The sequence below is a fragment of the Camarhynchus parvulus genome, chromosome Z, assembly GCF_901933205.1.
Source record: "Camarhynchus parvulus chromosome Z, STF_HiC, whole genome shotgun sequence".
Taxonomy (NCBI): domain Eukaryota; kingdom Metazoa; phylum Chordata; class Aves; order Passeriformes; family Thraupidae; genus Camarhynchus; species Camarhynchus parvulus.
In genome coordinates, this window is record NC_044601.1 from 41,880,208 (window position 1) to 41,907,081 (window position 26,874).

The following is a 26,874-nucleotide window of genomic DNA, read 5'->3' on the forward strand; positions in this document are numbered from 1 at the left end:
TCAGTGAGACTGCTGTTTCCACACTACATTTTTAAGCCCAGTTCTCAACTGCAAGAACAATGTGAAAACACTTGGAAGAGAACTGTAAAATAATCTGAATAATCGCAAATAAGCATTGGGAGGAAACTTGTTCTTTGCGCTGTAAGCTGTCATTTTATTACCAAGCATTAACATGAAAGGAATAAATGGGTATACAACAACTGCAATGTCATGGAAACATGACAGTCAAGCATGAAATTGTACAAAACTAGTCTGTCTTAACAGTGAGTATAATCAGAATGAGTCAGTCTGAATCAGATCAAAGTTCCTTCTATTTTGGAATCGCATGTCTGACCAAAGTTGTTAGGAAATACTTTGAGAAAGACTAGGAAAACAGAAGAAGAATATGGTATGCTTTCCTAGAGTACTTTTTCAGGTGCCAGTGGATCTGTGCATCTCCAAACACATGACAGCACTTTTCATGTAGAGAAGGTGGATAGGTATTATTCCACAATTCCATAATGATGCATCCATGACATGCCCACTGGGGCATGGAGAATGCTGACATAAAATCTTAGAGAGAAGCCTTTGATGGAAGGAAGCATGAGATTCGTTCATGGTTTATTAAAAAAAAAGTTTCCTAATTCTGTTCCCGATACACCTAAGGGAATAACTAACATAGAATTTTATGTTCATTATATCAGTTTTAAAGTTTGGCTAGAAGCTGTAGCCTTTTTTCCCCCAAAGAACACAGCCAGGAATACCAGTGTGCATCATTATGAAAATCATTTTAACATTCAAGTTAACACTTTTTCTGCAGACCGATTAGAAAATTATATCTGCATGTTTTAACACAGGTAATTTATTTGAATTTGTAGACAGGTCTTGTAGACAGGTCTAACCCCAGCCAGCAACCAGAGCCTGCACAGATGCCCCTTCACTTGACATGGTGTCACAGAGTATTCAAAAGGATAAAAGTGAGAAAACCTGTGGGTTGATGGAGGTGGCTGCCCTGGCAAGCATTGAATTAATTCCTTGTTTTATTCTGTTTGTGTGTGTGGCTTTTGCTTTCCCTATTAACTGTCTTTATCTCACCCTGCAAGTTTTCTACCTTTTATCCTCCTGGCTCTCTCAATGTCCAAATGGTTGGGGAGTGAGCAGGTGTCTCCAAGGGATTCATTTGATGGCCGGGGTTAAAACAAGTCACTTGAAAAGGCAAACATCATTTGTCTGAATGTCCTTCCTTCCTTCTTTTCCCCCTTTTCATGATGCCATATCCTATACAATATGTCTTTGGTCAGTTGGGGTCAGCTGTGTCCCTCCCAACTTCTTGTACATCCCTAGCTTCCTCACTGTTGGGTGGTGCAAGGAGCAGAAAAGGTCTAGACTCTGTGCAAACACTGCTCAGTATTAACTAGGGCATCCCTGAGTGATGAACGTTATTTTCACCACAAATCCAAAACACAGGCACTTACTAGTCCTATTAAAATAACCCCACAAACCTATGCTAGCCAAGACCAGCACAATCACATTGTGTCAAACCTCATCATAGAGGATCATGTCTTATTATGCATAATTGGAATACTCAGCAATAACCTAAGGCAACCATACTACGAAGAGGCAGCATGCATTTGGGGAAAGAAAGGGAGAGAGAGTGGATTTGATATGAACAGTATGCCATATGTTTGTTTAAGAAAGCATAGCTTTGCATGTTACACAAAAATATAGTTACTAGATCATATGAAGAATCTCCCGAGTGCTGTGGCTTCTTCAGACCTCTCAGTTCCAATTTATTTAATGTTCATAAGTTCAGGAAATGATATAACAAAATTTGGAAACTTTTCAAGTAAACATTGAATCCAAGCCCATAATCTTCATGATACTAATAAATCAAAATTACCTGTTAGTGTATCCAAAGAACTGTTACTCATTCACATTTTATTGTAAATACAGAAATATGTTTTCCTTGAAATTTTTTTTAAATTTGCACATAAGATATAAGAGGGGTTCACACAAAACATGCAGGAAAAAATATCACTTTGTTTGTCCTCAGTTTTTATTAGTTATATTTGCAGTCATTAGAATCTATCTCAATTATTACCAGAGGAATAACATTAATCAAGCCTGCACCCTCCATGCTATCAAAAGGAAGCAAACTCCTGAAGGAGAAAAACACCTTTAGCTCAATTCCATCTACTCTGGTACCAACATCACTGACTTCAAAGAGCTTTCATTTATACTGGTGTGCTCCAGAGATAAATTTGTCCTTTCAGCTTTATGTTTCATTTTCAAATACAAAATACTGAGGATTAAATCTTAGACACTTTAAATGTAGATTCCTAAACACAGCAAACTAACTTTCACAGAATACACATATTTCCTGCTGAACTCAATCAACTTGATTTCATCTCTAACTTGCACAGATTTTGTGACAGTATAACACTAGTGGCAATAATCTTGAGTGTCCTCAGTGAATAGAAAGAAAAGGCGTGCCCTTTTATTTTCAACACTAAATTGCTTTTAAAAAAAATCTTTGATTTACAAACTTCAGCATCAAGTTCAGTCCTTAATTCCACAATATGAAGTAAAGACATGACTCTAATTGCTAAAAATTTTTAATGAGTTATTTGTACAGAACAGGGTAGGTAATCTTATCTGCACAAAGCAACCTTGTAGCTTTGTGGACAATGTTTATGTGTTGATTTTTCAAAAAGTGTGAGGCTTTTTTTGCGTTTTATTGATACAAAAGGAGACAATGACCTCATCACCCTTTATAACTTGGTCATGCATTCAGTGAGTGAGTGAGGGGGAGGAGTGAGTGAGTGAGTGAGTGAGTGAGTGAGTGAGTGAGTGAGTGAGTGAGTGAGTGGGAGGGAGGGAGGGAGGGAGGGAGGGAGGAAGGAAGGAAGGAAGGAAGGAAGGAAGGAAGGAAGGAAGGAAGGAAGGAAGGAAGGAAGGAAGGAAGGAAGGAAGGAAGGAAGGAAGGAAGGAAGGAAGGAAGGAAGGAAGGAAGGAAGGAAGGAAGGAAGGAAGGAAGGAAGGAAGGAAGGAAGGAAGGAAGGAAGGAAGGAAGGAAGGAAGGAAGGAAGGAAGGAAGGAAGGAAGGAAGGAAGGAAGGAAGGAAGGAAGGAAGGAAGAGCTTGATCTCAACGTTGAAGTGGCCTCAAGGCACTTAATTTTTGCCTCTGGCTGAGAGAAAATATCAGCCTGCCTATTGTTTTCTGCAGCTTGCACTGAAACCTCAATTCAGCTGTAAGGCTTTTTCACATAAAGGAATCTCTTGGCTGAAGTTATTTTAAGTTTAGTTCACATGAAAAATTGATGACCCCAATGAAAATACTTCTTTTACATAACCACTGATATATTATATTCAAAATTAAGTAAAGCAACATTTGCAAAACAAAGCACAGGTAGGTCAGACTTCCATTTGAAAAACAGTCAATCATGTACCCATACAGAACTGCAAAATTAATCACAGGGTTTTTTTAATTCTCTTTTCCACTACTCAAAAACAAACAAACAAACCAACCACATAAACTTCTGTTCTGATCATTGATGCTTCTGACTATGCATGCAGACACACCTTCAATAAAGCCTTCCAGGCAACTAACTTACCCCTGTATTAAAATACTGTCGGTACAGGTTCCCTGGCTGATGTTTCAAAAGTATTACCCTAAATTCCTTTAAACACTAGAGATGGTTGTATAAATTTCTGCTTCTTTCAATGGGCACTGATAACAGTCTCTCTACATTTTTAACAAGATGCATGTCTTCAATATAGGAGGTTTTAATTTGAATAAGTTATTTTGGAAGCAAGACGTAAAAATCATCACAAATTAATTAAAACGTCATCCTTTGTTTGTGGTGATTAATAATACATAAAGAATCCAGGTTTTACATAATTCATCAATCTGACGTAAACTGGCACTTTCCAGTTCCACAGAGTGGAAACCCAGCTACTCTGTGACACTTGAAAAACAGCTCTGAATTGATGCACTGCATCCTTCTGCCACAGGACTTAAAGTCATACGGATCTAGTTTGTCACATACAAAATGAATTTTCTAGGACTGAGGCAGTAAGGATATAATAAAAAATATGTGCTGAGTTCCAACACAATTTTTTTTTCTCTTCCAAGGACTAAAGTCATGAAACCTAAAAGCAACACATTAGCTATTAAAGATGGAGAAAGACTCAGGTAAGACAATGTAGCCTATGCTCTTACGACTAAAGGATTATTTCCTAAGAAACTTGACATTTCTAAGTGTATTGCTCACAAGGCGATCTAGCACCAAGCATATACACCACAAAAGCTCAGTCTGTAGCAGCAGGGTGGCAACACTGGGATTGAATCACAGTGGCAATAGATCGTGCTTCTTTCCAGATATGCAGGTTCATATCAGGAAGCCGTAAGAAATAAGCATGGAAATACCTCCTTATCCTAAGTTTTTTTCCCCATCATGGACACACTTTGAAAGTCCCAAAGAAACAACAAAAATGGTACTGAGCTCCTTCAGTTTTCAGTCTTGATCAAGCTGTGTACTTTTACCCTCTGTAATCTTCTTTCATTATCCTCTTAACCCTCTGCCTAATTGCATAGCCTCTGTAAATATTTTTTTGTTTTAATCTTTATAAGCACTCCGGTTTCTTGATTCCCTCTCTGTAATTTGAATTTCTTTCCCTGTGATTTATCTGTATTGATCATGGTTTTTTTCCTTTCTTCACACTGTGACACAGCATGAAGAAAAGATGCTGCTCATAAAAATCCACCTCCTCTTATTGATGGGCTATGATAACCCCTCATTTGTACCTGTGCACAGTATGACAACGTAGTCAAAAATATTGGCACAGAGTTCTGGCACCTGAGGGTGACACCAGAACTTGCAGCATGCACTGGTCTGCTCAGTGGTATAAGCAGTTTACATTCCTGCTTAGCATCCAAATTCTGTGTCAGGTATTTCTACCATGGGTAGAAACATTTCTTTTAGGGTTCAGTAAACCCAGAGGTATGTTGACCAAACCTAAACCTCTGGCAAGATTTCAGCTGATTATCAGTGGATTTGAATCAAGTATTTAAAAGTAAGCACCAAATTGTCAAATGCTTAAATCATGATCAAATTCTTTACTTACAGTGTGTATGGAAACTGTATTATATTGATTCTCATTTAATTAGCTATCTTAAACTGACAAATTTTTTCCGTAAGAATCACTCCTTATTAAATACTTCTTTCTGTGTGTAATTCAGTTGTTCTCTTCTTATAAAATACTTGTTACTGAGTGTAACTCATCTGACCTTGGAACATAAGTAATTTGACTGTTATTTTAGGGATAAAAGGTGTAACATTTATTTTTCTTCCAGTTTTCAAACCAGTCATATTTTAAATAAAGATATACCATAGAATAAAATCTGGAAGTAAATCTTTTAACATCTTGAATATTTAGAGTTCTTGCGTTGGTATTTTTTCCAAGGCAGAGATGTATTTAACATTAATATTATTTACATTTAAGTATTACATCAAAAAACAAGAGTAGATTGCATTTGAGTGTGATCTGTAGCTCCATCTCTTAAAAAAGGAGGTTGCTTGCATGAGCACCTCTTCTTCTTCTTTATTAATGACAGGTGTTCCACATAGCTGTAGCTGGATCATTTATTTATGCTCATATACATGAATTTTCCATATGACTTTTTTACAGTTATTGTTTGACCAGACCTTTTTTTCTTATAGAAGGCAAATGTTCAGCCCATCAATTATCCAAGTCCTCATTTTAAACCTTCTGCACCTTAAAAGCTTGTGGATTTATTGGTACAACTTTTCTGAATATTTTCATTTGTAAGATTCTTCTTTTGTGCCCCCTCTCCTAGATGATAGCTTTTTTCCTGGTATGTTACTCATAACCAAAGTACTGCTTGGCTAGGAATGAACAGTAAAATTAGAGTAACATTAAAAATTATTCTAAAAATTATGCACTATTCTGCTTCTTGTGCAACCATGGACCAATTGCAAAGACCTAATTGCATGTAACCAAATTTTTTGAGCTGCTACAACAAAACACAGCATTATGACAAGACAACCAAGAGATAAACTTTTATTGTGGTAAATATGACTGCAAATCCCATGGAAAGATTACTCGGAGTTGGTTTTTTCCCCTTTGGTACATTTAAAATAGAGAAATACACTTCAAATCCCCGTAGTTATTTTCATCTGACAATGTAATTCCCTGTTTTATTCCCACAGAAGAAGTAGAGTGATTCTGTAAAAACTGAAGCATATTGAATAAGTTCCTTGTTATCTAATGGCCTACTGGTTCGTAGAAATATTCAAAACACATGGACTACTTCTATTAATCAATAAATTAATTAATTTTTCAATATACATCCATATCTTCAGTCCTTAGGTCTAGCCTAGTCTTATGCATCCACCTGAATATATATTGAAAAAGAAATAATTTCTAAGTAGAGAAGAAAATACAATTAGATATTTTTTACTTTTCTTCAAGATAGCAGGGTTTGCAGTTAGACTGTTTCACATTTTAATACTTTGGTCTTACATTTAACGTCTTTGGCTTCACTATATTAACTTCTGAATGCACGTTTTCAGTTTGGTTTGGTTTTTTTAATTTAGATTTTTGCAATAAATAATCAATATTTGCTTTAAGGCTATTCTACAGCAGTTTTGGTAAAAGTAAGCGTCCTGTCTCAAACAGTTGGAGGATGAAACAACCATCACTGCTGCTTAAAGAGGCATCCATTACTAGTTTTCCTAGTGAAAAAACAAAATGCTTTATCAACCTCCATTCATCGTAGTGGGTGGGTTCATGCATGGACTTGAAGCATTTATTTATTTATAAAATAATTAGAAGTTTTCAGTTTATTGCTTCTATCACTCCTCTTCCAGAAAATAGTGAACTCATGTATTATACCCATCAGGCTAAAAGTCCTCAGTGCAACAAAAGACTTCTAGGGAAAAAGAGTCATATATCAAATTAAAATCTGCTAAAATATTTACCTCTTTCATTTTCATTGATTTAAACACATACTGATGATTATTCTTCTTTTCTGTAAGACGGTAAACTTCAAAGACCTCCCAGAGTAAAGGTATAACCTGATATACAGAAACCTGAAGCAACTTTTCTTGACATTTACCAAAGTTGAACACTTTTTCCCCTTTTCTTTGATTTTGTTCCAACAGACAGTGTCAGAATGCAGAATATGAAGCTTATTGAGCTTCTCAGATTAGTGCAGCAGAAACTGCTTCTAATCCTTCATCATCATCAAACTGACTAGTCTGACATTGTCAGCGCTGAGTGCTGCATGTACCAGCAAACATTCGAGGCTGAAAAAATATTTCATTCTAATCTAAAAGAAATTTATCTGATACTGCATAGACCTTGCCTGTACCTTCTCAGAGAAGATACAGAGAAGAGGAAATTAGCTAAAAATCTATAATTTATTAAAAAAGAGATGTTTGGAAAATGTTTTGATATGCTATCCATTTCTGAACCAATATTTTATACGGCAAGGCTAGCACACATATTTTATACTATTGTTCAGCAAAGACACGTATTTTTAAAAAGGAAGTATTCGCATATTCAAAGAACATGGGTCCAAGCCAGGATTCTGAATCCAAACAGATGGCAGGTAACAAAGGCTAGTTGAGACAAGGCTTTTGATGGCAAAACCCAAATGTTTTGCTGGCTGGGTGATGCACTAAAGAAATTTGCACGCTTATGCTGAGTTTGCATTACAAGCTAAGAGATTCCTCCTATCATCCTCCACTTAAGCTGCCACGTCTGAGGAGGAGGACCTACCCATTGCAGTGCATTATTTTATCAACCCTAAAGTTAATTTGCAAAAAGTAAAAGCACCAAAACCTAAATGGAAATACCACAGAGTAGAAAAGCCTTTGAAAGTATAGACTTTCCCATCTGTTCTACCAGCCAACATCCACCTACATTCTCTGTATTGACTGAATACAGTCATCTTTCAAGAAGACCCTAGAAAACCTAAGCATTGTTGATTTACAACTTCCTGGGTTTAAACTAAACCTGACTGACAAAACATTGTAAATATTTGGTGCTACTTCTTTCTGAAAAAAAAGTTAAAATATCCTTCAGAACTGGAACTTTCATATTCTTTTTCTAGAAACTCTACTGTTATGAGAGAATTTAGGAATGAGGAAGCTGCGAGAACAAAATAACAACAGTCAGAGAGATGGATTTTGTTTTTGACATGATCCAGCCAGTAACAGGTAATCATTGGTTGTAACTTCGCATTAGGAATGACAAGAGGGGGTTAACTTAACAGTTGTGTTATGAAATTACTCACTGAATAAAAAGAGAAAGCAGTCATTTACTGACACTATTTACACGTTTTGTGCTAGCTTTTGAGGCATTACATGTTTCAGACATGGCAACAAATTAGGCTGTAAACTTGTGTAGTAGTACTGTAATTTGCATTCTTCAACAAGACAACTTGAAAAGTAGAAAGAATAAAAAATACAGAGACGATTATTTCATCAGTCCCCCTCTGAAAAGTCCTAGCTAGTCAGTAACATACTTATTACATTAGTCAATCCAGATAAATAGCCAACAAATAGTCATGTACTGGTGTATTTCTAACTGTACTGGCGATTGGGTTTCTAAATTAAAGAGTCCACTGCAGAGTAAGACAAGTTACAGATTATTTTCAGAGACATCTCCCACATTTCAGAGTCTTGATGACATGTTTAGCACTAGATCAGAGGCAAGTTACAATCTAAATCTTCATCATTCTCTTAATCTCTCATTGCTTGGATGTCTTTCTGCAGATTTTGGAAAAGGTGGTAAGGAGCTCCACAGCAGAATGTAGAAAAAGACGTAGACTGCAAGATTCATGAGACAGTGGCTCTCTTAGCTCTGAGCTCTCCTTCAGATTAACACAGTGGCTAGCGACGGCTAGCGGTGATCCATGAAGAAATCGGAAATGAGCTACTAGGGTGCTTCTTCAAAGTTGCTTGAAGAAATGTCATCAGAAATGCCACCCAACCTTCTACTCTCCAGAAAACTGAAGTTGAAAAGAAGAGAGGATTACACTAGCTCTGAGTGAAGAATCATGTTTTATGTATCTTTGCAATTCTAGAGTCATTTTAGGGCAGGAAATTATGGGAGTTTGGAGACAAAAAAATCCTTGTGAACAAATGGCCTGATAAGTACCAAGGACACTGCAAGACATTACCATGCTCTGAGTGAGGCAAATGTGCTTTCTAAAACATGGAATGTAGGAATATAGGAGATGCAGACTGTAACTTCCCTGGAGTCACTGGGTAATTCTCAGTAGGAAGAAACCACTGCTGAAATAGTCACTCACAAACAACAAAACGAAATCACAAGCAAACATACAAACAAAAGTCAGGACTTTCCAGGAAATACTAGATTTTGCAAAACTCGCGTGAATACTGTTCTTCAAAAGGAGTCAACCTCACTGAAAGAGTTAATAGCAGAAAAAACTACAAATAAAGCAAAGAACAATTATGTTCTAAATCCATCTCTAGTGTCAGCTCAAAGAGGTAAAAAATGTCACTGATTCTTTTATCAAATCTGTTTCATGAAAAGCATTCTTATTTCATAGTTTGCAGAATATGCACACAGTTTGCTTTAGCAGTTGCATCTCCTCTTATTAAGGTGTATGGAGGTTTTCCAGTAACAAAAGTGGCATAGGCAACTAAAATCAGTAAAGACAAAAATAGCATCATATGAACTGAAAAATTCACATATATACAGAGAATCACATTCCATAGGAGAGTAGGAAATCTGCAGACAACGCATAGAAACAAAACATGCAACAGTCATATTACCATTCCTGAGACTAAGCAGATATGAAATTAAATATTTTTGCTTTTCTCTGCTAAAATGGCATTATAAACTGGGCAAAAAAGATCTCAAGGACTCTAAAACAGAGTCACACATGCAAAGGTACTAGACAAATAAAAACATTAGTTGCAATATCATCTGTGGCAGTAGCAGGTCTTGACTTTGTATCATGGCAAAAAGTATATCTTGACAGGTAAAACTGTCAGGGGTAAAAATTGAATATATGTTTAACTACAATTAGTATCTTGATGTGAGATTCCACTTCTCATTCATACTAAAAGGATGTTTAAAATTTACATTTTTAAAGATAAAACACCATTCACCAGTACCATCAGTTAGCTGTTATGATGGCAGTATAGAGGAAGGATTCAGGGATCAGCAAGTTCAGAGCTTGAGCCTCCATGGCTGGATGTTCTGGACATTTTCAGTGCATTTTTCAAGCAGTTTTCATGTCATATATCTCATGTGTTTTAACATCAGGGTACTCTGAAGTAAAGCAAGAAATATCCCAAGAGTTTTCTGGTGAAGACAGAGAAGAAATGAAAATTATTTGCTTTTGTGACAAAAGCCCAAAAGGAGTTTGCTGAGCCTTTCTGTTTCTCTTTAGATATTTATGTCCTTCTTGGGGAGGAGACTGCACACACACAAAAATGCATCTCTTCACACTGTGGCAAACAAGCTAATTTGACATTGGTTATTCTTACGAGCATACCAAGGAATATCACCAAGTAGCATTAGAATACAGTCTTCAATCACAGAGGTGTAGTAGTGTGTCCCCTAAGAAAGCAGAAATTCACAGACTTCAAATAGTATTTACATCTGACCTCCTGCAAAGTGGAAACCATAAATGTCATCCCACAGCTCCTGCATCAACACTATAATTTCTGTTCCAGCTACAACTTTTGCTTTTTGAACGCTTTTTCATATTGATTTAGAGATCTCTTAAACAATGTCAGAATGCGCGGTAATAGGGATTTAATCAGGACTGGATAGTCAGCCATTACTCACCTCTGGCTCAGGAAGAGCCAAAATAATATGTCCATGATCTCAAGCAGTACATCTTAACAGAGTCAAAAGAAGAAAGACTACCCAGTATAGGGACATCTGTTCTCTGACTGATTTTAAAGAGCACCACACACAAAAAAACCCCCATGAAATCCAATACACAAGGTCCTTTTTTGGCAAGGAATAAAAAACTAGCTTTTCTAATTATGATGTTTCAAATTACAGCTTCTCCTTCGAACAAAGGCCACAGAAAGCCCACCACAGTTAACACTAACTTAAACTTCTTGGTCTTCCATTGTGCCTTGGATATCATAAAACTATTTATGACAAAATTAATTCCATTTCAGCATATATATTTAAAACAATATGGAGGCTATGTCACTCTTCTCCCTGTCTCACAGCAATGGGAGAACTAACACACTCTATTTAATATAAAGTGCCCGTATTTCAAGCAAGCTTCAAGATACATTCCATTGGAGGTCAATATACTGTTAATAAAAAGACAATTTTAATATGGAGAGAAAATATCTTTATCAACTAGTCCCCTCCATAACCTTTAACCACTGAAATTAGTTCAAGATATTATGTAGTTAAGAGGCTAATTAATATTTCAAAAATGTCAGGACTCTTATAGACCTAAAGATGCCATAGAAGGATGGCTTCTCCTGCATATGTCTATGTTTTGGATGTGAGCTGGTGGAAATAATACCAACTTCTTTTGATCCAATTATATGTTATAATCCCCCCCCAAGAGTCCTTCCTGGAAGACAGAATAATTTTTCCTTTCCATGGACAAAATCCATGTTGTCACGTTTTCACTGATTTTTCCAAAACTGCTTTCAAACCAGGACCATAAGCAAGGCTTTCACAACAAAGTGAGGAAAAATGTGCCTAGGTCTGACTTTAACTTCACGATTCCCCACCTGTCTAAATCCTACTGATCTGAAGAACTGTCCGTATGACAGACGCACAGGCAGAATTGTTTCCTTCATGCTTTTAGAAAGATGCAGTGGATGTATTGGGTTTACGTGGCAAAATAAGTAGCAGGTTTGCTGCAGGTGTGCCTTCTGTGACAAGATGCCAATATCTTCACCCACATCAGACAGAGACAGCTCCCTGCTGAAGCAGAGGAAGAGCATGAGAAGGAAGGAGCAAAAGATATAACATGGAATGATCTGACCAAAGACCCCATTCTCTATTCCCTTGAGCCACTTTGGAAGGATGTAGAGAAATTGGCAGGGAAGCTGAGTTCATGAAAAAGGGAGAAAGGGAGGGGTGCAGTAAAGCCTTTGAAGACTCATTTTTTTTCTCTTTATCCTATTATAATTTTTGATTGGTAATTAGTTAATTTCCCCAAGCTGAGTCCATTTTGCCTATGACAAAGGTCCTGCCTTGCTCTTATCTTCACACATGAGCCTTTTGTTATATTTTCTCTCCCCTATCCAGCTGCAGAGCAGAAGTGATAGAGAGGCTAGTCCAGCATCCTGCATCCAGCAGAGCTAGCCCCCCTCAGCACTCCACAGCACTTATAAAGGATAAGAACACGTAGACTATACAAGCATTCTCCAGTGTATTAAGGCATAGCTGGACACAAAACTGCCTACATGAGAAAGTAAATGGAAAGCATCTGTACCTTGTGCTGCATGTCCCCGTCACTGTGATCTACACCTATGATCACTGCTAAAGGTAATGTCAATCTGGGAGCCTGTGAGTTTAGCACGCACGAGTTGGGCTGCGAAGTTAAAAAGTTGCTTTTTACATCCAGTTTGAAAATTAGTTTGTATAAACTAGAAGTGTACAGTAGAGAACTGGTTCTGAGTAGTTATCATGCTATAAATACCTGGTTTCCAGAATTTATTTTACTCAACATTCTATATAGGGGATTTAAATACATACATAAACACTTTGATCTATATTTCCCAGCTAAACAACGGCAAGCATCAATACATCTTTAGCAACATCCTACAGATGTGGGTGATAGAATAGCAGTATAAACATTTTGCATATCTGAATTATGTACATACAGGAAAAGTGAACCTGATCCATTTAGGCTATATAAGAGAAGTTAAGCACAACTCTCTAGGACAATATCTGTGCCAGAATTGTCTTTTCTACATACACAGAGTAAAACAACTTGAATTTTCATTTCTCTTCTTTTACAACTCATCCAGTCTATTTTAATTAATGATCTAAGTGACCTGAGGTCTGAAAAAAGGTTTGAAATAGAAATTCAGATAGGGAAAGAGAATGCAAGAGACATGCTGTATTTATAACAGTACATTCATGAATATCGCCAAGTAGGTCACCCACCTGTTTACATGGCAATCTAAAAATACACATGTGCTCACAAACCTGGGCAAATAAGGACACAGCTAATGTTAGTGCTTCTTCCTTCACTCCAGCATTTGCTGGCACAGCAGTCCACAAAATCTGGGCATGACAAAAGCAGTACCAAATTTCTCAGGTATCTCTCTCTAGCAACCAAACAGAGATTTATGTGGTTAGACCCACAGAAGAAAAAGAAATAAAATCATCCAAGATGACTAAATTACAGTTTCTAGCGGGTAGCTTAGTAACTGAACTCTTTATCAGTAGTCCCCTGAAGGACTACTCAAACCATTTGTTTTCATTTTCTTGACATCCTGTCTGTGTAACATAACTGGATGTGCTACTCTTCTTGTTATTTTCAGGGATGAAAATTACTGTCTTTGCTGAGGAATTTTAAGTAATGAATAATAAGTTATGCCCCCCAACTTGCAAACCACAGAAGGCAGTGAAGATCTCAGGAGCTAGGCCACTGAAATATGGGTGAAACTATCACCTAATCTTTTCATGGTCCCTGCAAAAAAGATTAATTTTTTTTAATTTTAGCACTTTTTGAGGCTGATACTTTAAGCATTGGTGCTTTTCTTTGTGCACAAAGTAGTTACTCAACTGTTTAATACCTTGCTACTTCTATGCTTTCATTGTCCTTGTATTGCCAAGGAGGTGACAGCCATTGTGACAATGTTAAAGATTTCAAGAAAAAGCAAGAGTATATGGGGTATTGGCAGTGCAGTGCATTAAAACATTAAGACCCCTAGACCTTCAATTTAGGCCCAGTGAACTAAAATTTGTGGCTTAGGGAACAAGTGAACATAGGTTAAACGATCTCACTGTAGCCTCTAGTGGACATAAATCCGCATCACAAAACCATAATGCAACTTGTCAATGTAGTTCTATTTTCCTCAAAACAAATCTAGGACTAAGGAGTTCTTAGTAGGGACAGGAATTTTTGTTTCTTTTCATAAAGAGTTTGCATGATGTGTGATGTTAACGTCTTTTCTTTCAAGCATTGTTACTGGATATTAGTTTTCACTCACAAACTTGCCTGTAAAAGTGGTAAGTGAATTCTAAAGGGGATTAACATTAAACTTATGTACATTAACAGCAAACCAGAATGTAAAAAGGGTAGAGGCGCAGTCTATTGCACCTTAATGTTAGTGCTACAGTCTCCCAGAGATTTTATTTAGATGTCAGAATCCTGCTAGAAAAAGATTTGTACTCTGGTTTCTCCTTACTCCCATGGGATGGTAAGTTACTGCTACCCTAACTGCACAGTGGTAGTTCTACTGCAAAGATTAATAGCAAAGCAGCTGCATAGAGTGCATTTACTCATCCATTTCCTAGCCCCTATTCAGGTAACGGAACAACTGAGTGAAGATTCCAGCTTCCTCCAAAGTGACAAGACCAAATAACTTCTCAAAAGATGAAAGGTGGCTGTCACAGCACATAATGTCCTTGAAATGACAGAACAGCCCAAACAAGACCCTAGAATTTAACCATTTCCTTCTATGTAGCTCTTACTTAGGAGAGAAGGACTGGGAAAAATTAGCACCTTATTCTATAAATTTCTAAAAGCATATTTTATTACAAAAAAGTACTAATGGGGGGAAATATAGCAAAACAAAGCCAAACATAATGCCAATGTGTACTTTTTGCATTACTACTCAGCAATTTTATTCCTAAATCCAAACTACTTTCATCTTTCAGGAATGAAATAAAAAAAATCCTTCAATTGAGAATGGATATAATCACTTGAGTAGAATTCTATTCTTTTACTGGTTTATAAATTGTTGTTGTACCACAAATTTGAGTTTAAAAATGGAATTCGCCATAAAAATGTGTATATTTAGCAATAGCTATTTTTAAAAGGAACTATACTATTTCTTTAAACACTACATACCTATTTTGTATAGTTCTTTTTAAAATATTTTTAACAATTTTTTTAAGATTTTGGTGCAAAAAACTAAAGTTCTCCATCAAATTAGTCTATTTCTTTAACATGGTACAATATAATTCCAACCAATAGGATTCTCAGGAATGCCTACTGGAACATCACAAGAAGGATAAAATAAACTGAGATAGCAGTTATGTTAATGCAAATCCATCAACATCAACAGAGCAGATTCACCATCGCATCACTAGTCCTGCCATTTGTGCATGACTTTGGATCTGACTGGATTCCTGGCTTTTCTTCCAGGAATTCACATCTTTGATGTACTAAACCACGTTTTATGATACAGAATATCCAAAACTTTTTTTTCCGTCTTCATTCCAGCCAAAGTTCTTCTGTATGTCCTCCCTACTTCACATGTTGACTTTCATGGATCATCTTAAGAAATGCTGTGTTGACAGTCTCAGAGAAAGTTAACATCACCTTTTTAATGTCTCATTGTAACTTTGTACTTGCCTGCTGCCATCATTTTTTTCCTTTTCTCAGAATATCAGTCAGCAAACTCCTGCTTTCAAATACTCTTAACTATTCTTACCCTACTAGTTTTGTGAGATACATGAACAAACTCTTGGCTCCAATTTCCAATCTGAGACCGCTATCACCACGACAAGCTATTTACAGGTCTTCCACTACCTCCTTCTCATAACTGTGATGCTCTTCAGCATAGGAAATATACTGAATCTCTCCATCTTTAAAATCCACTGCTTCCAGATTAACCATGATACCTTCTACCACAATGGAAAACGTGCTTGCTCTAGCAAGTCCTTTTGTACTCTCTCCATGTGTACTTCATTAATATCTATTTTGCCGCCCCAACATCATTCACCCTATCTAAGGGACAACCTTCCTTTCCATATGTGCTTCAAATATTTCCACCTATCCAGGACCTCCTCCTGGCCCTCTCTGGTCACAGATATTAAATACATGTTTGGTCTGGGATTTATGCTGAGAACTCATTATGTAACGGCTCTAAGAATACTCCACCTATTTGTCCTCTAGTACACTAACACAGTTCAGGAATTGCACACTATTGTTAAAACCTCAAAAGAAGGAATCTGCTGAGCTTTCCAGCAACGCAGTTATAATTGGATTGTTTTTAATATCAAGAATTTACAGAATATTGCATATGTCATATGCCAAGACAATTAGAAGCCCAATTGTGTGAAGTCCCAGTAACCCAAAACTAAACTACTGCAGACCTAAGTCTACAGTAAATGACATGTTAGAGATACAGCAGTGGCCCCTGAGGCTGGAAGAGGTCTGGAAAGCCCAGGAATGGATGGTACTTGGAGCCTGAGGACCTGTCACGCATGTGACTTACATAGAGCTGTGTAACAACCTAAGAAGCTGCAGTTAAGAGACAGCACAGGCAGAGCTGCCTTAAAATAGCATAGATTACATCACAGTCAGTGATGCAGTTGCCACACCTCAGAAAAATAATTAGCAGAGCTAATTACCCTAGCACCCTGTATTACATGGCTGCTTTCCTAACTATTGCCTTTTCAATGTTGAAGTGAAATTATATTTTATTAGCTGGTATAATGTGTAGCTAATTCTGCCTAGTAAGCCTGGTTTCCTACCTTTTTAGACTAGGTGTTAAATTTTAATATCACAGGGTGCATCCATATGGCCACCTGAGCTGAAGGAAGCACTGTGTCTGCAGATGTGCTACTTGTGTAGCATTGCAAACACCTGCAGCCTTTAGAACCAGTGGAACCTAACCAATGTACATAGTCATTGTTGTTTGCAGTTTTTGTACTAGGTACCATGAGATCTTGTGGAAAATCTCCTAATACCCACCATTCCAGACATAGATGGGGAACGTATGGTCAGGTCTTAGAAAGGTACTTGGATGTCAGGCTTGAAACCATGGAGACAACGACTGCTGCAAATGAAAGAAAGCAGAGATAGTCCTACGAAACAAAGAAAGCACAGCTACATTGTGAGGAGCCAATTTAATCTGGATTTCTATCTCAGTACTGGTTGTGAAAGGTTTGTGAGGGAGGGGCTGCACACATGCCACTTGCAGGAGGCAGCTAGGAGAAGATAGGTGAGCCCCTTGTCTCTGGGGCGACTGCCTGGCAACCATTTCGTATCTCACATGGGACAGGCAGTCAGCAGCAGACCACCAATCCCCAGAGAGGTTCTCAAATCAGATGGCAAAAGGACTCCAACAATGGACTGCAATGTTGGACTCGGGCAGGGGTCTCCTGTGAGCAGACAGAATTTGGGAAGAGCCAGGGGGTGTAAAAGTAACCGCACCACAAGTTCTGGAGTTTTTTTGGCTTGGGCTTTTTGAGACTAGTCTTTTGGGGTTTTTTGGCTTTGGCTTTTTGAGTTTTGTCCTTTGGAAGTTTTTTGAGTCTGGGGGCCTTTTGAGTCTTGTGCTTTTTCTTTGGCTCCAGCCTGGTTTTTGGCTCAGATAAGGTCTGCTTCTTGCCCTGGCCCTAGCCTCTTTCTTGTCCTTTTTGCCCTGGCTCCAGCCTATTGTTTGGCTCTTACACCCTTGCTGGCCCTTTCTTGCTCTCACTCACTCCTAACTCACCATCTCACTGGGCACTTGGCAGGACACCAGCTGACCTCTGAGCTTCCTGTGCAGCCTGTGTCCTGCCCAACCCCTCACCCATCCCCGTTTCCTCCTGTTCTGCCTCCCTGTGTCCCTGATCAGCACCCTGCCATTTCATCCCTGTGTTCCTGCCAAAGCCACCCTGCCTGGCCTCCAATCCAGCCCACCGCCAAAAGCCCCACCGTGACCCAGTCCAGGATCCCGCACCTCCTTCTCAATCCTCACTCCCCTCGTGTCCAGCCATCTGTCACCATGAGAGATGTGCCTGTGGAGCCGTGCCTCTCCGCGAGCAGTGCGGGCTCCCCAGCACTGCCTCTCTTCATGGACATCAACAGCACTCCCTGACCTTACGGTAGTAATGCTCACTTCTTCACTTCTCTCTCTCCATCTCTCTCTTCCCTCATCCTTTCCCATTTTCCTTCCTCCTTTTCTGTCTTTGCTAGCCCTCTCAAGCAGGGCAAGTCCTTTTTTTTCTCATTACCATAAATGGTTCTCAGATACAATGTTGTGTCATTTGGCTAAATTTCATTCTAGACCATGTATTTTTAAAAGAACTCCTCAAAATTACCCACAATGGAATACAACATACATAAACAGCAGTCCAAAACAAATATTTAAATCAAAACTCATATATCCAGGGTAGAATAAAGACAGCTAGAAGCGCCCTTGCAATTAGTTACTGGGTCGCATCTTTCATGGTTGTTGTCTGTAAAGTTCCCAGGATCATAGAACATTTAGGAGTTCACCCAAAAACGTACATATTAGGAAATTGTGGAATGACAGAGAGCTAAGATGTGCAAACCAACAACCAAAGAGTAAAAATGCTGCCAAATTGCTGAAAAGAATTAGAAGCAGCAAACTGACTCCAAATTGAATTAGGTTCATTCAGGAATTTATAGGTAGTATTGTTAAAAATAAGAATGTGGCTCTGGAAAAGAGTTGAAGCTCAATGATACCATCCATTAAACCTCAGTAAGAACGTCCTGAGAAATGAAATCAGATGTTTCAGTTGAAACGTGCTTTTACTTCCATTATTTAGCAATGGCCAGAGAAAAGAACGAACACAAAGTAAAGCACAGCAAATCAGACCTTTTAGAGCATTATATAAGCTAAGCCGTATGCCTTAGCCAGTGCATGAGCAAAGCTGTTAAGTGTTAATGCATATAATCTATCTAGCCAGCTAACTAGTTTAATCCATCACATAGTGTGTGAAAACATAAAAGCAATCCAGCTGTGACAAGTTAATAGCGGGGTGAGGCAGTAAAACGGTAACAAAAACACACTTTGATTAATGATTCTGAATTGTCCAACTCTGGTATAGATGGCTTTTGTCTAGGTCTATTTAGTGGTCAATCAATGCAAAAAAGATCTGGTGATTTAAACTGTTACAGCAGATCAGAAATATTGCCGCAAAATGATAAAATCTGGGGAAAGCACCACATTTTCATAGGAAATAGAAATAACTATTCATATAACTAGACCTGTTTTAGAGGAAGAGAAAGAACTGAAACACACCAAACTCAGGGGTTATTCCAGTAATACCTTCAGTGGAAGGCATGCTAATAATTTGAATAAAGTAAGAATCATTCCATACTACTAGTCAAAGGGTAAGGAAAACTTTTTTGATGTTTAAAATGTGATAGGTGCTTCCCTTTCAGTGTATCTCGGTTTCCATTTCCACAACTCTTTACAAGCAATTTACAAACAGGGTCAGGAAAAAAATTACAACACGTCAGACAAAAACTTTCTTTTTGGCATCTCTTAAATCTGTGGTGTTTTGGATATTCCAGTTAAGCATAAAATAAACACACAAACTCAGGGGTACATCAGAGCACTGAACAGCCATCATTCCTCCTCTTTCAGTCCACAGATGCTTTCCTGTTAAAAACACTATTGAATAAACACACAAAACAGTCACTTTGACTTCAGGATATGGGAAACTTGAGTCTGTGTCTCTCAGTCTGAGGAATTCAGGCATCTGTTTTACCCTATAGCTGTAATAGGGTAAATACTATTCCTATGTATGCTTCCTGTGGTAACTGTTTGGCAACTGAACTTGTAACAATGAACTTATAACAAAAGACAGTGAAAGAAGATAAAACAGTATCCATAAGACCCTTCACATTTGTTGAGCAGTAAGAATGACCAAGAGAAAATCTTCCACATACCTGAAGAGGAGAAATAAAAGCTAGAACCAAGAATGCAGAAAGTAAAAAGCAGCATCTGTTTTCTGCACAGCAAGTAGTTGCATGGATTTTGCTGCTGTATGACAATGCAGCGCATGACTTGGACGAAACGCTTTTCTAGCCTGGAAGATCAGACTAACAGGAGTCCATCTCTCTTGCTTGTGCACAATACCCAGTATAGCAGGCTTCCAGTTTGAGGTATTTGATAATGCTAACCCCTCCAGCCTGAACAGCTGGTCATTTTGTGGACTGCCATGTGCAGGGTGCAGGGTAAAATTAAAGTGATGAATGCATCTTGCCAATGAGGAGAAATCAGAGTTATCTGAAAAAAACACAACATCCCATTTCCCTGAATCACAAATTACTTCAATCACAGTTTCAAATGTCCTGATCATCCACTGCACAGCACACTGAGCTACCCTTTACTGCAACCCCATGTGTGGTTTCTGTGGTTGCTTTGGCTTACTGCTCATTCTCTCACCCTTCACTGCTGTCATACAGACCTCTATCCAAAAGCAGCATTTCACTCTCCACTCCTTAAGTTTTGAGTATCTGTCATTCTTGTCTTTGCTGTGAGTTGCAGTGAAGCATACAGTGACTTTGTAAAAGGAACTTAACACTCCATAAGTGATATGATCAATAAGAGTGCTGCACAAAACAGTCCAAAACACTCTGTAAAAACAAAAAATGCATTAGAGTTCATTTCTGACATCACATTGTCCAATACAAATACATTTAAATGGTCTTGCTGCAGTGGCCTCTAACAGGAGTTTTAAGTGCATAAACTCAAAAACTAATTTGTTTCTTAGTCATTGCTAGATATATGGGTATTTGGGGGTTTGTGATGGTTTCTAGGTAAAATAACAACAAAATTCTGTGTGTAAAAGCAAAAAAAACTGGGAACATCTGGTAAATTTTTAGGAGAACAGTACATAGCTTAATTGTCAGCACAGCAACTAGCAATACAGAAATGCTGTCATGTAAAGTGACAACATGACATGCCTGTAAGTAGCGTAGGTGTCCTAAAGAGAATTAAATTGGCCTGCCTGTTTATAGCTGCCCATGAGAAACTGCCTGCTGTACTAAGTAAAGGCTGGTAGCACCATATTCCCATCTATCACTTTTGAATGGGAAGTATATCTGTCATCTCATCTAACACAAGCAGACATCTAACTATGTCTGGAAACGAACAAGGGACTTGCTGTGCTAGGAACTGATAGTAAATCGGAGTCAAACGTTTTCAAAAGGGCTGTTAGAGAAGGATATAACCTGTATAGACTTGGCTCTACAGAGAAGAGAAGGCATACTTAGTCAGTGACTATTTCTGACAGTTGATAGTTCAAGACCTTTGTTACCTGAGATGTATACTGAGCAGCCACATTCAGAGTTACGTGAAACACCCATGTCTGATGATGCCTAAAGGATAACACTAGCCTACAGCTGCTGCTAATCTTTCAAGCACCTTTTAGAGATAAAAGTTCAGCGGGTCAACCTAACCTAGCTAGCTGCCTCCAAAAAAACACTTAGAAAGTCCTTTGAGATGTGTCAGATTACAAGCAGTGATTTGGAGCATCATCTGCACCAAGTAACTGTAAGTGCTACTGGCAATGTCCAATTACATGCTGACAGAAACACAAAACACCACAACCCTGATGTGATAAACCAGCTTGAAAACCCACATCTCCCAACAGAAAATGACTGAACATTCTAACAAATGAAAACAGCTAAATGGATGTGGCCCAGCTTGGCTGTTTCTTTATCTTTTTTAAAGGTTATTTTTAAAGCTTATTTCAGCTGCTACATGGAGTGGCCAGTCCTCATGGGAAAGGCATGGCTTCAGTAACATTCAATGTGGAATTCAAAGCAGCCAAAAGAACTAGGGGAAGGAAGAGCGAGAAAGACTTAGCTTTGTTGTTGTTGTTGCTGTTGTTTGTTTTTAACAGGATATTTTGTCTCAGCTTGATATAATTGATGACCAGTCATCAGAGAACAATTAGCACAAAGATTATGGTAAAGGGATTATTGTATATGTCTAGCTACCATAGTTCTTCCCAGGGTTTACCTACTAAAGAACAGTGAATGCTGACATGAAGAATGGGCCAAGATTTAAGATACTAATTCAGTTTCTGAGAAAAAACTGTCAGACAGAATATCATACAATGCAAGTAAAATCTCTAAAGAAATGAGTTGGAAGGGACACATGTCCAAGAAAATTTCAATAATGTTGAAAGCAAAGAAATGGTTTTGAAAAGCATGCATGTATTTTTTGAATAGGAGTGTTATTTATAAAATATCTGCTCTCATTATTGATCTAATTATAAAATTACTTTTAAAATATCATAATTAAAAATATAGAGGATTAGATAGCTTTCTTTCAGACAAAGGACAAGGTGAACTAATGTGTTGCTTCTAATTTTCCTTTGAGTGAATGAGAATTAGAGGAAACATGCTAGTACATGCTGCAGTTGCAAAGAGCAAGTCTAAAATGTTAAGGAGAAGCCTTCCCTGATCAAAAGAAAGAAAAATTTCCTCAAACCCAGGAAGAGCTCTTAAATGAAAAAATATAAAACCTTTAAGAAAAAAAAATCATTTTTAAAAAGAAAAACTTATGATTGAGCTTTTGTGAGGTAACATTTTTCTGAAAATATTTTGTCCTTTCCTTGCACTTAGCAAGGGTTTAACATTGTAGTTTGCCAGACTAATAAGCTTTGTTTTCAGACAAAAGGAGTGTTTGCTGCAGAGTAAGAATATAACTAGTTAGTGAGAAACAACCTCTGCTGTCATTTTTCCTAAGAAACATCAATGAGCTTTATTAAATAGATAGGTTTATGACAGAATACTCTTAACTACAAATTCTTACAAAATTAACAGATTACTGAAAAAAACTAGACATTAGACAAATGAAGGGAAGATTTTGTGGGGTTTTTTTCTACAAAGCAAAATAACAATAATCTAAGCACCGAGGTGAAGAAAACTGGCAAGAATACTACAGAAATAAGCAAAAAAGAACATGCTCACATTTCATCAAGTTATGTGGAAGGGGAAGGGGAAAGGCAAGGGGAAAGGAAAAATAAAGGAAATTTACCTAGCTGTGAGAAAGTTCTGCCAGTGTGCTCAGATGCATACTTTTGCATACATAATTTGCCAAGCTGCCATAAAATGAAAAGCTTGCAATAGAGGAGGGGGAGGGCATTGGGGGCAGTGGAATAGACAGCAATGAGCTTACTAAAATAGAACATTTGTATTTTGCCTGAGGAATAAGATTCCATATTACACTATATTTCAGTGGTTGGAATTGCCTGAAGCTTTCAATCAGTGTATTTATGGTTTATGAGTTAGTGGGCAAAGGACATCTACCAGATACTGACAAGATTGCAAAGGCCTGAAAGGAGAACAGCAAAAAATCTGCTGATAAAAAATCAGCTACAAAATCAGCTGATATCCTACCTGTGCCAATGAGACCTTACTTCTTTTGTCATAGCATTTCATTCATGTGTTTTTGAAAGATCCCTAGTTATGACCCTTAGAATGGTCCTTGGTCAGGGATACAGAAGCGAGAAGATAAATTTAAGTTCAGCTTGAGATCAAAATTATGGTCTAATATGTTCTCCTTCTTACGACAAGACAGATTACAAGTTTAAAATCAGAATTTGAATGCTTGCCAGAAAGGAAGTAGATGCATTGCTCAGAAGGGGTAAACAGGCTGATTCAAATTGGTGCCCTGTTTTGGCTCATCTAACAATATAAGAAATGTATGCAAACAGTTCAGTCTAACCGAATTTATCAAGGAATAGCTTCAAAAATACAGAGAAAATTCTAAATTCAAGATCAATGAATGTGGTTAATCTTCAGGCTGTTCAGTACCCCTGAACTACTATAGGCTGCTGTTACACACTATAATAGCTTGCTGAGCATTTGTTAACTCCAGCAGAGTATATGTGCAATTATTTCTAATGAACTCCCCAGCCCCTTAGGAAAAACTAAAAGTCCTTTTGAATTGGTTCTACCTGTTGGCTGCATTAAATTTGGAAACAAAACCCATACATTTTCAAATCTCCCCATACGACAGGGCTCAGAGCTAGATTGGCATGTTTATTTTCAGAAAACCTCCCAAAGCATTTTAGGCATGGCCAAACTAATACATCTCTCCTTGACAGCTGAAGAACTTTTATTTCCTTAGCTAGAGTGTAACAGATTGCTTGCAGTTTAAGTCTCAATGTTTAGGTTGCACTGCAAAATCTGGCTGCCTGCTGGGGTTGTAAAGAGGTCCCATGCAGAGAAGGGAATTCTGGGAACATCTGCCCACATAAACTTTATGCAGCCGAAGAGTCAAGGGAAGGAACAGCAATTTGTGGAAGGTGAGAGAAAATAATTTTCCTTCACATATCAGCAGACTTTCTCCAAATACAGTAAACTTTTAAAAGTGTATCTGCTCTTGAAATTCTTGATTATTTAGCTGGCAGAACAATTTAATCAGAAAGATAGGACTCCATCCCAATGGGGACACTATTTTTTTCATTTTCAGAACAACTTTTATATTTATGTGTGCTTTCAGGTATGCTTTTTTTGACTTTCCTCTATATCACAATGTAATTGGAAAAATACAGCGTCACATCAGGGGATTTCCATTTTCATGGCAGATTTCCATGAGATTGCCTTTATCTGGAAGATTCTTGATCACCAGTCAAAGTAACAGCTGGTGCACTCTGTTTCAGCTGTATTTGGACATTGGGGAATGTCATGTTATCAAAATGTTTTAAGTGCACCTATCAAAGCTGACATAAACTGGAACCTGCAACATCAGCCAAGCAGACTGCAGGTTTATTGCATGGTTTCACATCACTCTGAATAAAGCAGATTGTGCACAGGAAGTGAAACACAAAAGTTATTCTAATGCTAAACTGACTCAACTTTTCTAGACAATATATTTTAGGTCCCTGCACTTCTTGGGCTGTTTCTGGAATTTTAAATGTTTACTGTTCAGCAGCCTGTGAATATCTTTCCAAGATCAACATTTAAAAGATTATGAGGCCCCAAACCGTTTGTTTTACCAATATTTTATTTACACTCATGAACTAAAGTAAATAAAACACACTTTAGAAGTACAAGTATTCTGCATGTCTTAAAAGGCTCTTTTTACTGAATGTACCAAAGAATATTTTTGTCAGTGGATAGCATTGAAACCCTTGTGAAAACCTTTATATGGTGTTAGATCAAGAACCATTATTGGCAGAGAGTTGCAGACATTCAGAGAAGGCTTTTTTTGGTATTTAAATCATGATTTTTCCTCATAAGCACTTAATTATACAGATATTATGCTAGATGCACGCAGTATATCAGCAGCTTCAGTAATTTCCAGTTGCTTTAGCCAATGATGATTTCAAATGGTTTTTCTCATAATACCCACACTGACACTATTATTTAATGACTCATTATTATGTTCTAAAAGAATAAACAACGCGTATCACCAAATAGCCTACAATGTATAAGATGTGCACATGCCAAGTGTTCTTTTCACAGCGGATTTTCAAAAGGCTTTACAATTCCAATTTTGGAATAAAATTAGGCCATAAATTGACTGGAGGCAGCTCCCAGACTGAGGCAGAGTTCTGCAGCCTGAATTTCCAGTTGCCAGTCAGGAAGGCAAAAAGAATTTTAAGTGCAAACAGCTCATGTGTGCAGGAATAGATTATAAGCACCAGGTAGAAAGCAGTGAATTGACAGGAACTGAATGTCGCAATGAGGATGTTGCTGTGCAGCTGCCAAGTTATTCCCAAAGAGAAGACATAGGTGACCACTCCAGTAACTATAATTCACAAGTCTATGTCTTTTCCTGAATGTCCATGGTTTGCCCCTAGTACATTCCTCTTTAATCTCAATTCTTAGACATAAGAATGCATTTTTGAAAAGGGGCTTAAACATTTAGGACTAAAAAGCAAACTTAAGCTTAATGTTCTCACTCATAGGTCATTTATTGCTTGGTGAAAGCATTGCAGTCTCAAGAATAAACAGAGAAGGCTGAATTTACTGCTGAGTGTCTTGTGACCTTTTCAAGTACCTAGAATAGTAATCACTTAGAACTTGTAAACAGACAACCCAGATGATGATTGCTGTGAGTATCTCTACTTCATCCTCCACTACTGTGCTCAGCAGGCATCAAGAGCAAATTTTAGTGAAATTCACATGGATATGGCAGAAGTTTGCAATCTCATCCTTGCTGACACCCTTGGTAGGCCAAATAAAACAACATATGGTACACTTTAGTGTCTATGGGGAAGATCTGCTCCAAAATAAGTTTTGTGAAATTTATCCTTATAATGTTACTACTGCTTTTTGAGACAACTAATCTTTCTCTTTTTTTAAAGTAATTTTTGAAATCTATGCTCTCTATTCAGATATCTTTAAGCACATGCTGGTATTATTAAAAAGTAATGGATTTTCATGTTTGCGCATGAAGAACCAAAGGTCTTCAGCAACATTTCTCCCATTTTCCAGTTTACTCCAGGTTTATACACACTGCTTCAGGGCAACAACTCCAAGTCTCTGAGCTGATGGCAGGCTGGGCATCAGTCGGCACACGGGAGATGGTGAGCAATTTCCTTTCTACCACCTGTTTTGTTCTGTTTTCCTTCTCTCTTCTTCCACAATCCCTTAGTTTATCAGAGAGTTTTTACATTAACTCATGAGTTTTCTTGCTTTCACTCCTTCTCTTCTCTTCCACCATCCTACTGGGCATGGGGAAGGTGGGAGGAGTGAGGAAAAATCTATGTGATACTTAGCAGGTTTAATCTACAACATCAAGATAAAGCACTAAGAATCTTTAAAACAGAAAATCTATGATGATAAATAAATGGTATTTTTCAGGGATGTGGGTGGGGTTTTTTGTTTTGCTGAGTCCACTATATATGAACATGAACTATTCAGGTCTAGTATTAAAAACCCCAGTTTGCCTTTTCTCCTGAAAATAACTCAAGAGGGAAAGACCAAACATATGGTTAAATATATTCAGCAACAA